The 14626-nt window shown below is 39.7% G+C and overlaps 1 protein-coding gene across 5 annotated transcripts in view; it reads left to right on the top strand.

The window, feature by feature from the left end:
* Positions 1-14626, top strand: part of LOC138186310 (neural cell adhesion molecule 1) — a 104773-nt gene that overhangs the window by 76275 nt on the left and 13872 nt on the right. The window contains exons 1-2 of one of the 5 annotated variants that reach the window (XM_069126065.1): positions 7834-8441; positions 13158-13592. The exons of the other annotated variants lie outside the window; for them this stretch is intronic. The gene's annotated coding sequence lies outside the window, so the exon portion shown is untranslated. Of the gene's footprint in view, positions 1-7833; positions 8442-13157; positions 13593-14626 lie in introns of those variants that run through there. 5 annotated transcript variants of the gene reach the window in all.

Below are 14626 nucleotides of genomic sequence, written 5' to 3'. Positions count from 1 at the left end.
GACTTGCTATTTCCTATAACGTTCTGACTTTTATACGTTTCCTGGCCTCGAACGTTCGCGAAGAAACATGGCCGGCATCAATCGTGATGAACGAGCGTGATTCTCGTCGATGAAACGGCTGGTCAAACTACAGGGACCGCGAGATCTTCGAAACAATGATCTACCGTGTGCTTCTACGTCACGCTGGCCTCTATGAAAGCGAAACGTTCACTTTGAAAAGAGAATCGAACCGAGGAAATTCCTTTCGCGTTGCCTATCCAGCTGCCTTTGTCGTAAACGTATTTCTTATTTTTCATCGAATTTTTGTTGGGTTTGTGTAATGAATTGGTTGAAAAAACAAGCTCGCGTTGGCGCAGAAATATAGGAAAAATAACTTTGTATTTCGATAGTTTCTGAAATATCAAAGATGCGTTTATTTTTATATTTTAATGTACAATCGTGCAAATATACAAATTTTCTAGCGAAACTCAATTAATATTCGTAATGTTAATACATTGCGACTTTTATAAAAATTTCTTTGTGTCGTTCGAGATTTTACAATTGTATCGATTATTGAAAATACAAGGAAAGTGTGAAAAACTAGAACGATTCAAATATCGTAAATTTAATTAATTCAACAAGCTGCTGTAAATATTTGCCATTCAAATAAAATCGATCAAAAGGGATTATTTTCACCATTGTGCGCTCATCGTTTTCTACTCGAAAGACACCACATAAAAGTGGCTTCTCCCTTGTTAGCGAGCATCTTATTTTCTACACGTATCCTATACTTTTGTTTCTAGAACTACTCTCTTATCTTCACAAATAACTTCCTTATCCTAAGTTATATCGCAAACCCGTTCCACTCTTTCTTTCGCATTTATTCCTTATTTTTATCGTTGTCCTATCAGATTTCTTTCTCTTTCTCGTATAATTCCTATATTTTATCGCTATCCTTCCTCTCGTTATCTCCGTTGCTTTTCCTCGTTTCGTACAAATATTTTTGACTCTCGAGGTGTTTTCATTTTTCTTTTATTCCTTTCATATTTTTCTCTTCCACTGTTTCTTCCTCCTCCTTTCGTCGTATTTCTTTCTTTGCCTCTTCCTATTTTCTTTTATTTTATCTATTACAATATTTTTCTACTCATTTTTGTATCGTATTTTTCCTCCCTTTACCTCCTCGTCTCTTGTTTCCTGCTTATTCTTGCTCGCCTTTTTTTCACAGTATTCCTATATTATCTTTCTACCTCTGTTTATTCTCCCTTGTGCTTTCCCCCACCTCCCCTTTTTTCTGTCCTTCATCCTGTCCCTTTATCTTAGTCGCCACCAGTTCTTAATTTTCTTTTCTTCATCACACAGCCTCCTTGTACCGGTACACCGCAACGATTTAATTACGCGTTAATTTATTTACGCGTAGTTAAAAAGATACATATCGGTATATAATTACGAAACTCTACTAAAAAAAAATCGTATCATTTTTGCCGGATTTATTTAAAAAAAGAGAAAACTAATCAGAGACTTTAAAATAAAACGGACGACGGAGGAGCCTAATAGATTAAATAAACATTTCATTTTAGATTAAATTATACTTTCTATCGATTCTATCGATAAGTTTATCGTCTAAATAAATTTAACGTATCTCTCGTTATTTTTTACTTTATCCACAAATGTAGTAACAATGTTTGCCGGAAGCAAAGATTTGAAAATGCAACATTTCGTCGTTACAGACGGTCAAGACGAAACATTTTCTATCTCCGCGTCTCGATGCTCTCTTTTTCCGTCCCTCGACTCTTTTCCCTTCTGCATTTTCCATTTACCACACTGTCTCCGCCGTTTGTTATCCAGTCCTATGAACGAGCGCATATTCCAGTAGTATACTCGAGCATCGGTGCGCCTTACGATGCGATACGATGCGAGGAACATATGCACGGCCAAACATGGTTTCACGTATCGTAAGTAGTATGGCTATTGTATTAGGCAAACGAGCGCGAATACGTGCAATGTGTAATGTCCCGGAATAAGGGGACCGTACGGTTCAAATTGACAATTTGAGCCCCTTATATCATCTTTCACGGCTTTAGCTAGATGCAGGTTGGTTTATCGTCGACAAACGCGATACCGTTATTCACTTAGGCGTAATTTCACTGGAACCGGAGCAAGTAGAGTTCTGGCAATGGCTTATTCGACTACATCGATATGAAATAAATTAATAGAGGAATGAACGCAACGAGGCTATTCTGTCGTTTACCAGAAATGTTTAATCGTTTAATTGGACATGTTACCCGATAATTTTGTTTATTAACGAGTGACCCATTGTAAAAGTTAGGAGATTGACATATTTGGATGAAAATCTAATATACAGATGGATAGAGCTTGCATGTTGTACATAGTAAGATTATGTAGGATTACCAGACGAGTTACATTAATAATTCACTTTCTATTTTAACTAGTATATTTATGTAAAAAATGTCAAAGGACGAATATGTGAGATACACGTAACCATTTGCAGTCGGATTGCGAAACGTCTACTATGAAGATTATGCAACGATGTTTGAAAAATAATTTTCATAATCGTACAATATATAAACATCGCACGTGCGAAAAATACGTGGTAGTTTAAAATTGAAATGCGCGTTCAACGTAACAAATTACATATTGTGAAAATTTTATTGACGTATCCAGAAAACTAACTGTAGAAATCTTTTAATAGAACCTTACGTTCTTGTCGATTCTTTTCATGATTCTCTTAGATATACACGAGCGTTTTGTATCGATTTATAGCAAGAACATTAACCAGGACGCGTGACGGAGCATTTAGTTTATGGCAATCGATATTTTTGAAACGTAACAAGAAGATGAGCAAAATATTCAGCTGTTCGAATCAAACAAAAATACAGTGCTGGTATCGCAGTTTGAAAGAATATTGTTTCTAGAAAAAGAACTACAGGAACTGTAGTTCCTATACAAGAATATCGATGACGCTGCACTGTACTTGTTACCCACCGAATTAACCTCGAGTAATTGGTTCACGAGGGATACCGATTGAAAGCACAATGAACAGTCAACGACGAGAAGCTTCCGAATTGTCTGCGGCTGCTGCGACGCGACGCACGAATGATCACGACGAATAGTTAACAATACGATATCGCTTGTCGATGCTGCTTGCGATTGAAAGAACCGCGCGAGACCGTTCATCGATGATCAACATTAATTGAAACGATACTTCACGAATGCTTGGACATATCGCTTACAGTCGAAGAATTCGCACAGAGCTGTCAACTGATCGATTCGACCGATGGAACGAGTCTGTCTCCACGGAAGTTTGTAGATGTTGACGACTCGGGAAATGCAGATGGAAAGACCGTGAACCGATCGATTCGACTGATGGAACGATTCTTTCTCCACGAATGCTTGTAGATGTCGACGAGTCGGGAATTGCAGCTGGGACTGCTCTCTCCGAACGCCGAGAGATTGAAACGGTTCTTTGCTCCACGTTTCGTGGAGAAGGTGTTCGTCGTTGCAAAGGAGTTATACGAGACTGTGCTTTCTCGACGCTGACAGAACAAACTATTCTTACTCCGCGTCTGATGGAGAAGACGTTAATTATTCGAGGCTACGGTCGAGACTGTAGTAACATCGTTCCGAATATTTCAACGATATCGATTCTACGTTCACGAAACAAAAGTGTCGCGAATACGCACGCTGATCGGTTTTCGCTAAACGCGAGAAAGTGGCCGATCTCCGTGCTCGCTCGCTGAAGCGTCGCTCACCGTACTTGCTCGTGCTCGAAGCGCGCGAGGTTTGGACGTTACGTAGGAAAAGGACGCGGAAATTCCTCCGGGTGTCCCTCGATCAGTCGGACTGTTACCATCTGCTAAATCAGCCTTCGGTTATTGCGACTACGATGAACGTGGGAAGTTAAAAGCACGTACTGCTACGAATATCGAAGAGAATCGTCCAAGCTGCTAAAGTCCCGTTCTCCGAGATAATATCTCGGCCGCAAAAGCGAGCGTCGTAAATCAGCCACGAAAATCCTCGCGTTTTTGTTCCTCCGCATGGAACAATCTGGAACAATCATCTTTGCCTTGTGAACTTGACGCGACAGAAATAAAATAATAGCTTGGCAATTGTATGCTGTTTCCCAAATTTATCAATGCATATATTATCGCTATTATCTTCTCTATCGGAAAAATATACCCTACTCTTGTCATCGTTATCGACAAACAAGCCAAGTATTTAGACGTTGTTTGCTCCTCATTTACTCTTAACCAGTACACCTCACTGTGCGTTGTATACCATCCTGCCGCCTTTTGGTCACGCGTTGTTTGTCCAGGAACAACCCTGCGCGTTCATCCCTTATCTCAACCCCTTCGATTTCGGTTGTGGACATTACTACGGTAAACTCAATCGTAAACGTATCCAGAGATAATATATAGGAACGTTTACAAGAAGCAGGACGATCGCCTTCCGTTTACGCCTCATTTGTCTATCCTGTTAGACCGATATAAAGCCCATTCTTCGTCGACGAGTGCCTTGTGCAACTACAAAGATTCTTAACTTGGATTATTTGTATCGAGGCTAACGAAAGTGGGCTATCTTCGAACATGATAAAAAGGTTCTACGTGTTTCATATTTGACAACGTCGATTTCTTTCACTTGAATTATTCGACGAATAAATTGAGAAATGTAAGGTATAGCACCTTTTGTGCATTGCTATATGTAATTATGAAACTTGAATATAATATGATTCTCTGTATAATTTTTCTATTCTATGAATAAATTGTGAAACTTAAACTACAGAGAACATGGTAATAGGGCGATATAACAAGCACATGTAATAATAATTTTAATATGTCTGTGCGTTATTACCGTTATTTAATTACGATAGTTTAATACACAATATTAAAATTTCTGTCAATGTGACTGACGATAAATTTTCTAGTACATAGCACATACATAGTACATATAAAGTACATAGCACGTTATAGTTCCTTAAAGCAGCCACTACGCTATTCACGTGCAAAGAATTCCAATTATCTCGCGAGAAATCGTTTCCACGTTATTTACTTGAAATTAATTAAATGCAACATCTTAAAATTTGAAGTCGTAATTAATATCGTCTCGTGTATTATTACCGTAGATTGCAGTTATTAAAAATTACGCTGCCCAAAATTTTCGCACTACGGGTGAATAAGATATTAAATTAATAACGTGCAGCAGTCACCGTGTTAAATATTACCATGTGCCGAGTGTTCTAACGCAATATACCGACGATTTTGTTGACCCAGGTTTATACCACGGTAAAAAAAAATCGCTATTTTTTAGAAATAAGATTTTAGCGTTACGACCATTCGCGTATCAACAGTCAGACTTCAATCAGGTCATACAGCGAGGGGTACACGAGTTATTTAATGGATTTGCAATATCATGTATTTTTAACTTCTTAGCAGCACTTTTCCTTGACTCGATAGCCGAGACCCTGTCGTAAATCTGGAAATTTCGAAACGGTCATGAGACGATCAATTTAACGGTCCTCGCGACTTAACTCGTACCCTCTCGAATAGTTTACAAGGGCTGTACGTTCCACCATCTCGACGCACACCCTCGTATAGCGCTGGGCTTCGGAACCCCTTTCAAAGGCGCAACGTACAATGGGAGGGAGAATACGAGGTACTAAAAATGCTTAAACGGCGTATTTTCAGCAGTATTCCAGTTACATGTACGTCGAGAAAGTTAGGTTACGTCGCTACTTCACTGTAAATCGCTTCATACGTCGTCAAACTGTCCTGCATTGTGACGATATCGCTATCTCTACGCACGTACATGCGCATACACATGCGTAAATACGTTGAAAAATTGGAAGGAATAAATCGCGATCAATTTATCTCCTTCGATCGCGCATCGCGAGAGCGACCACGATTGGTTACACCCCTTCGCCGAACGTGACCCCTTTCGTTCGATTTTACGCTATGTCGTCCAAATTTGCCAACTGTCCGTAGTCCGGTACATCGTTTCTAAGCATAATTCTTTTGGAAAACAATCAAGAAATTCTGACGAACGATCGAATTTTATTCCAATCGTTCCAAGCATAATCGAGCCTCGTAACTTGATTCAAGGTACGATTGAAACATTTGTATAAACTGTTTTGTATAAATTTGTAATTTGTATAAACGTGAGACCGTTAACGGTATCACGAGCGATGCAGATCGATAAAAATTTTGCAGTACAAACTACGAGCGGCACAATGGTTCGTCGTATTTTCCTCGCATCAACGTTTTACGTTTGTTCTTTCGAGGACTATACCTTTCCGTGGACCGAGAAGCGCAGAGGTGAAAAGTGGAGGAAAGTAAAATTGCCGAGACGGTAAGAGGGTAATACGAAATTGTGTATGGCGATACTCTATAAAGGCGAGCGGTAAGTCTTTGGATCGAAAGTTGGAAACGGTGTATGCAGGCCGCGTATAATGGCGGCGTGTAACGCGAGAGAGAACTGGCGCGCTTGATGCGGCGTAAAATCCAATTGCAACGGGTGAAGCTCTACGCCAGCATCGGGAAAAATGTGTCATACGTCGAAATGGTCCGGTCTATTTTCCTCCCCCACTCCTTGTTTCCCGCTTTTTACAATCCTCCTTTGTAACCTAAAAGCCTTAAAGTTTATTCGTTCGTTTTTCGTCACGGAAGGATCTCGGCCGTCGCGGTTATTCGCTCGCGCACTTCGCCGCACCGGTTTCTACTTTCGAGCGTCGACCGCTTTTACGCTTTCACGATGGAAATCACCCTGAAATTTCTCCGCGATTCGAAATGCCCACTCCTCTGTCTTATCGTTGTTTGACTTTTCTTTTGAATCAACGATCGGTTCAAATGTTTTTTGATGGATGGCGCGCAAGCTGTACGAGACAAATTGCTGACAAATTGCTCGAGTTTCGCGAATGGATGATAAATATACCTATGTAAATTTGTATAGCGCGTGTTTTCCTACATCGTGGGTATGTTTTGGAAGAGGTGTAAGTTGGAAGGAACTTGCACTATCTTTTACATCAGGGCACAGCTCGCTGAGTTTGATTACCTCGAAATATGTCAAGACCCTCGTTCTGAGCAAGTTTTCCCTGAATACGTATGTGCGTCGCTCGGGTGTAGTTTCTGAAATATTCACAAAGAAATTGCCGATTCCGATGAAAGTTATGGACGATATAGTTTTTAAAAAGGTATTTAACCCGTATTTTTTACATCTACGTCCGATTAAGTTCTTTCATTTTTATTTTACTTCCAGTAATACGTGTATTTAACTGAAACACAGTTCCACTCTCAATGATCCACGTTCATAAGACGTTAGTAAGAATGCAGGCGTTCTTTCAACTAGAATTTTCGTTCGTATTTCCAAACGCAATCCATTTATATAACGTAGATCACGTAGAAAATAGCGAGCGTATTCCTTCGCAGGAAAATTTAACCGGTAAAGTTCTTCAAACATTTTGCTTTTCTTATGTGAAATTCCTGTCTCTGATAAAGGGCAACACAAGCCGTACAAGTATTTCTCAGAACGAAAGTACTTACTACCTTAAATGAGACTGCTTTGCTCCATTCTACAAGATTGATACAAAGGTCTGATTCCGTAAACGTCTCATAGTTGCATCACTTAGATTATAACATTCTCGTCGGTTTTATTAAATTTTGCTGTTTACGTTTATCAAGTATAGTTTCGTCGATTATATCTTATTTTAGAATATTCCCGACTGTCTTTGTAAAACCGTCTTAACGGTTTATCAAAACCGGTGGTTTACTCTGTGAAACGACCTAGCGGTTAATTTTTTCCGTTTGCACCAAGCCCCGTTGTTTCTTCTGCTTATGCAAATAAAATTCTCAATTATATCAACGCTTTCGCGCGAAAGAAAAATCGTGCAACGTACGCGCTTCTTAGTAGGCTTCGATCCACGTTTGTTCTTTTCTCGCGTAGCTGCGTTAACGCGTGATAACCTCGTGTAACCTGCACATCATCGTCGACCAGAACGCGTGTTTGCCGAGTCGACGTTGTTTTCCTGGGTGTCGTTGGGGACTATTGGGAAAGGATTGTTACCGTGTTTGCAGGAATGGCGCTGTTTACACGAGAGTTTCTCCTCGGAACGAGCATCGCGTCGCGTCATCGCGCGTTTAAATGGGCGCACGATAACAGTCGCAAGAACGCGTGCGTCCCTTGCAGTTGACGAGAATTCCGTTGGAAACGCGGACGTGTTTACGGGATTCTCACGAATTTGCGATAGCCTGGCAACTGCTCGTTATCGGACCGGTGCGGCAAGTTGTTGTTGTTCTTGGGACGTGATTCGATACTGTGTGCTTCTCGTGACGTGTTTTTATGCGAATGGCTTCGCATACTGTGTGATAGGATATTCAGGAAATTCTGCAGCTAACTATTATACGTAAAATGTGAACGTGGCGTCGGCCGTTTGAAAAAGAATTCTTTTAAATGTAATATTTCAATGTTGTAGAAAATTTGATACGCTGTCATGTATATATGCATAAAGGGAGTATGTACGCATAGAGGTTGTTTACATTATTCACGATGCAATCGTTTGATGATGTTCGTATCGAACTCATCTCTTTAATAGATAAGATATTCGTTTATTTATTAAATGATCGTGAAATGAAATTAAAAAATTATTCGATAGCGGTTTACAGGTATTTTGTACATCGTTTTCTTCGTAACTTCCTTACGTAATGAACATCGTGAAATGTACTTTTATTAACAAGCATACAAACTACAAAATACTATTTGATGCAACCGTATTTATAATAACAGTAAGATTCGGAAAAGCTTTCCACGTCTGTATTTTATGTCCCAGGACACAGGTTTTTCGATGTTCGCTAGTATGAAAAATTCCAATCTAAATATTGATTCGTTAATTTTCATCTTGAAGTGAAATAGCCGCAATTAAATTGCGAATTTAATAATTCATAAAAAAATATCTGCCTTCGTGCTCTCTCAGAATGTTGCCTTCTAAATGTCTTGTTATTTTGTCTACCGTAAGCGTATCATGTATTCAAAGATTGCATCTCGTATCTTCGTAGAATTATATTCAAAAGACGAAAACTAGGCGGGAACGTTGCAGTCTGATTTCATCTGTCCAAAATGAATTCTCACAGAAAAAATTTCTCGTTCGTATAAATTTAAATGCGTTCTACGTACGTACAAGCTTTAACTAGAATCGGAATTTTTTAATCTGACAGAATTCATATACATATGATATTATTTAAAAATTATACGTAGATTTTTTTATTATAATTGCGATAAAATTATACATACAATATTATTTCAAATAAACAATTTCTTTCTCAACTAGATACAGCGACAAGGAATTATATGACGTAAGAGTACATCTGTTATTTTTCTTCCTGACGCAATTGGCTTAAAAGTTAAGTGCGGGCGTATGTACTATATTCGTATGTTTGATACACTTTCAAGATCGATCTTCTCAGAAGCAAATGTTCGATTTATTTTTCTCTTCGAAACCTCTCGGAATACTTTGCTCGATGATACGTGTTGGCGCTGTCTCGCAATAGCGCGATCACGCTATCGCGTCGTCAGACACCACGGAAAGAGAAATCATCGTTCTCTGTTAATGTCGCGTCACATTTCGTTTCTTAATAAGCATTATCGTCGATAATCGAGTACGTAATTCCGTCCGAAGTTTTCGCGGAATCCGATCAGGCCGATTTGCATTCCCATCGAATAAGATCACAGATCCGTCGAAGCATCTGCGCAGCGTGGTGTTTCGCGACAGGTTACGTCTGTTGAAATCCGCGCGTATGGTCTTGTACATAGAAGGAAGCGGCTAATACGATGCATTACCGACCCGCGACACGAGGTCGCGTTTGCTTTGAATAATTATCCGAGAATCGGTGTGTAGTCAGATACGTGATGTGCTCTGAGAGCGGATCTATCCAACTGCTTCGAGTAAACGTTGATATCCGCCCAAATACGCATGTCGAATCCGTAAACGTTCGGTCCGACTGTTGTTTGCGCGTAGGCGCCTCTCGCACCGATAACTCAGTGCCGCATTTATCCGGTTTGCTCGACGATGGAAGTTTCTTGCACCGGTTACGCTTTTGTATAGCGTATCGTTGGTAGAAGGCCTATAGGAAGGACAGAGAGATATGGCAAAATTAGAAAAACGTTGACATCGTGGTGCAACGATACGTAAAGATACGCACGAGTTCGTACACTTTCAGAGATGCTTCTAGACTTTTTACGAGACACTTAAGAGTAAGAGCGAGACGAAGCTGATACGTCGAAGAAGACACGAGAAAGATAATACCAGGAAAGGTAGTTGACGGGCAACTTTGTTTATTCGTTTCCGAGGAACTGTAGCCTAACGACCAAATTGTAGTCGGTTTAAGAAAACTGATGAAATGTATTACAATTGTAATTATAGTTTTTTAAATAACGTACGATGTACTGTAAGACTGCCGTTAACATCGTTACGCAATCTCTGCGAATTTGAGCACTCGACGCTTATTACATCGGCTTACCATTAATTACGAGAAACAGATGGAAACATGATCAGCGGGCAACTCCGACTCGATCAGTCCTCCTAGGACTTTGAACATCCCGATCACTGTGATAGCCGAGGGATTAAGACGATGTTGCGGGTCAATGGAGAGATCAGTTGCCGTACTCGCGGATTGCTCGTATAGCGCGTCGTGAGTTTACGACACGGAAGACTGAGACTATAGGTCTGGGTAGTTCGTGTGACCTGAGAGAATGCTGACTTTCTGTTTGCATCGAGTGATTTCATTATCGTCACACGATCACGTAAAAACATAGCTCAAAGTATTGTTTCGCGTCGGTGAATATCATCGATCGATCAGGAAGCTTTTGCAATGAAACTTTTTGAAACGAAGAGTACGGAATGTAAAGGTCTAAATCTACACTCTGCTTGAATTCCTTGAATTATATATATATTATATATACACATCTATTTATGTAATTTGTTGTATACGTATGTTGCTCTTAAACGTTACACTTAGTGTTAATTAAAGTACTTGTTTCCAAGCATCTGTGGCTTGGATTATCGATTTGTTTGTATTGGGCGAACGTATTACGAATTATTTAGCATTTGACGATGTTCCGTATTTGTGGAGACAATATTACGTCGGTAGCGTTGCTAACAGGTGTTTGTTTTGTTCGGACGAGGACTAGATTGGATCTAATAATTGGATATCTTGTGTTCTATGTTGCCTGCGGATGATATTGTAGTTTGCTGTGTTTGTTAAATAGTGATTCGACGGATAAATGTAACAAGCTATAATTCATAAATGTACGAGATAGCTCGCGATAAATAAACGCCTCTAGTAATTTAGCAGCGACGTGGTAACGTGCCGTTTCAAAGACTAATGTTCACGAGCTTGTTAGAATAATCGCTAAATATTTGGATATTCCGAGATGATACTATATATACATTTGAAAAATATTTAAAACGAGCGTAACGAGCGAATAATAAAGGCAAATAAAACGTTAGGCAAGTTACTGGGACAACGAGTAGGTGGGCGTGTAACACCTCGATCGAAAAATTAGTTCTTGAAAGTTACAACGGTGATATATGGTCCAAAGTGCAGCAAACTCACAGTTTTCCAGATACATATGTATTAAAAAAATATATATTAATACGTACATACGTATATACATGCACGTACGTATAGATTATATATGTGTATACGACTTCTCTTTCTTTCGAAATGTGTTAAATACTGGAAGCTAAATTCCTGCTTGCGCTAAAGCAGTCTCGTTGTTAGATATTTAGTGCCTCTGGCTGTGAAATACGTCGTGTAATATGTGCTCGATGAAGCGTGACACTGAATTTTCTGTTAGAACGAACTTTTGAATAATTCTCTTTGGATACTGGACGAAAGAGTGAGTGATGCACTGAAAAAAGTAATACGAGCGAGTTGCGCATTTAAGATTCATAAGATGCAAATTATGGAAAATACATATACATAAATAAAGTACAGATGTCTCGACTATTTCCGACTATTTCCGACTATTTTCATGCTTATTCGAGACGCACAGATACCGCGAGAAAATGACGTATTAGAATTAAGATTGCAAAATAATATCGAGATAGAATTTTGATCCATTATATAAAAACAGTTCGATGAATATAAATGTCTCTTTTACAGAATCATATTTTATACTCTGAATGTATATTTTTACTAAATAGTTATTATTGGTTTAAAAACTTTTGTTTCGATGCTTAACAATAAAATCGTACCATTTCGCGATAGAATTTTTAAACAGATATAGAATCGGGTACATTTAAACATTAATTCAGTAAAATTATGGTTCTCCAATAATTTTCATATTCGTTTGATGCTTAATTAATACGTATAATGGATATATTTAAATTACGAGTTGAAATGCGTTTTGTGCTGTAATGGAAATACGCCGTGTCCTCTTAATCAATAGCTTAGTTGCCTGAATGTTCCATCAACATTTGGAACTCATTTTACTTTTATGCTTACATTATGGTAATAATTCCGTAATCAAATTTCAGCTTTCTCTATGCTGTTAAAACGTTTTCTCTAATCAATTAATACGTCAAACGTAAAATACATCTGATCTCTTTCGTACGTTTTTCTTTTCGAGTTTCCTGTATTTATTAACGAAGCCTCATTCGTTGAATTCTGTTTTATCGTGAATTTCTATTAACAGCTATAACTCGAAGAAGACAAAGCTTGCTTTATTTAAGAAGCTACCGATGCTACTAATGTAACTATTCTTTTATTAAAACAAAACCAAACACGACATAATTCGGAGCATATTTGCTTGTTTAATCGCATTAACATATTTTCCTTCGTCTATTATACATACATGTATATGTGATCGAGGTGTATCTATAATTACAAGTAATTTCCTGTTTCTTAATTGTTCCACGAACCGAGAACTCGTGTCACGTTTCTAGAACGTCGTGACAAAGGATTTAAACAATCCGTTTCTGCCAGGTCACACGGACGAGCCCAGCTATTCACCGCGTCCGCGCTTAAAAGGGTTAAATGCTAACGATACTATGGACGGAATCGGAAATATTCACGGAATATTAGTTTATTAGCTGATATAAGTAATTAAAGTACGGAAATATTCTTACGAATTTTTTGATGAATCTTAAGCTTAGTTTCTAACGTTTCAAGAGTTCGAAGCGATCGAACGCTCTCAGTTCCTTTATATCGCGAGGCTACAACAAACCCAACAAACTGTGCCATTCTCACGGAAAGAGTTCGCTCGCACCTACGGTACTCGACATCTTCCATTTCCTTGGCTGTTTCTTGCTCGTCGAACGTTTCGTTCGATTCCGCGAGTCAGGAGCAACGAGGACGAAAAAACGATGGACATTCATGCAGTAAATCGATAGGGTCGCGCGTGATTAATCTCCGGGGCCAGCAAGGGAGGCCAATTTCCCGAGTAGACGTTGTATGTAAGGACGACGAGGGAAAGGATAACGAGGTTGGTGCGCGGACGGTCAAGAGGCGGGTGGTGGCCAGGTGGCGGGACGATTGATGAGGTGGCTATGAAAGCCAATAAAATCGCGACGCCGCGGCGGCTCCCAGGACCAGGGACATAAATCGGTAAGTAGACCGATTAATTGGCCCCGTCTCGGCTTGTACAGCCACTTACGGCCGCTGCTGATCGTACGTGTGCTTGTACGAACTTTTGTTGCCCCGTTCTGCGCCTCGGTCCCGAGCTCCGGCCAATTTGCAGTAACTCGGCTCTCGGTCAGTGACTGACTAAAACTGGAAATTCGCGGTTGCGGTAAGAAAATGTACGGGATTCAGGATTCTCGTTGTAGTAGCCTGAATCTGCAGATACGGCGCCGTTTACTACGTACAAGTTGAATTAGGAAGAAAATGTATGTAGCGGCGGGAGGCCGCGTTACACAACCAGATGCTGCGAGAAGATAGATTCGAACTGCAGGTATTTCTTTGAAGATGAAGCAGAACGTTTAGGGTAACTGGTGTGTTCCGTGCTTAGAATATGGACGAATATATATATATCTTTTTCATTTCGATATTTTCAAAAGAAAGATTCGCAGACGCGAAGAAAGATCCGATTATCATCCGTGTTACATGTCACGAGAAGTCAGGATCGCTCGCCTTCCTCTTATACTCTCCTCCCAACGTTACAAGCGGTAAATGACAAAAACTAAATCATCTTTTATGCCAAGTGAGAACAACACGAAGAAAGAAACCTCTTGAAATCCCTCGGTTCCCAGCTTAGAACACCTGAACCACAGAACGAAAGAATCAAAGAACATCGAACAAAGAGGGTGGTTCAAATCCGACGCTGTACCGTGGTCAGAATACGAGCGAGTCAGGTAGAACCGTAGCAGCGTGAAACGCGTGCCCATAACTTGGAAACGTCAAGACGTTGGTCCTAGGAAGAAACCCATTAGATATTCGGAATTAGATATTCAGAGGCGCTAAAAATCTTCGTTACGCTCGTTTTTATGCGCCACTGAGTGTTCAGCAATAATATTTGTTAGGATCACGTGCTAATGTTTCTCAATATCACCAATAATCATACGATATGACGGTATTGGGATTATGATAGAGTGACACGTGTTGGATGGATGATCATGGGTTCCTCTTAAACGAAGTACGAC

The sequence above is a fragment of the Bombus flavifrons genome, chromosome 13 (genome assembly GCF_040668555.2).
Source record: "Bombus flavifrons isolate JBK064 chromosome 13, iyBomFlav1_principal, whole genome shotgun sequence".
Lineage (NCBI taxonomy): Eukaryota > Metazoa > Arthropoda > Insecta > Hymenoptera > Apidae > Bombus > Bombus flavifrons.
Note: the sequence above shows the minus strand (reverse complement) of the source record. Positions and strands in the feature narration are given on the sequence as shown.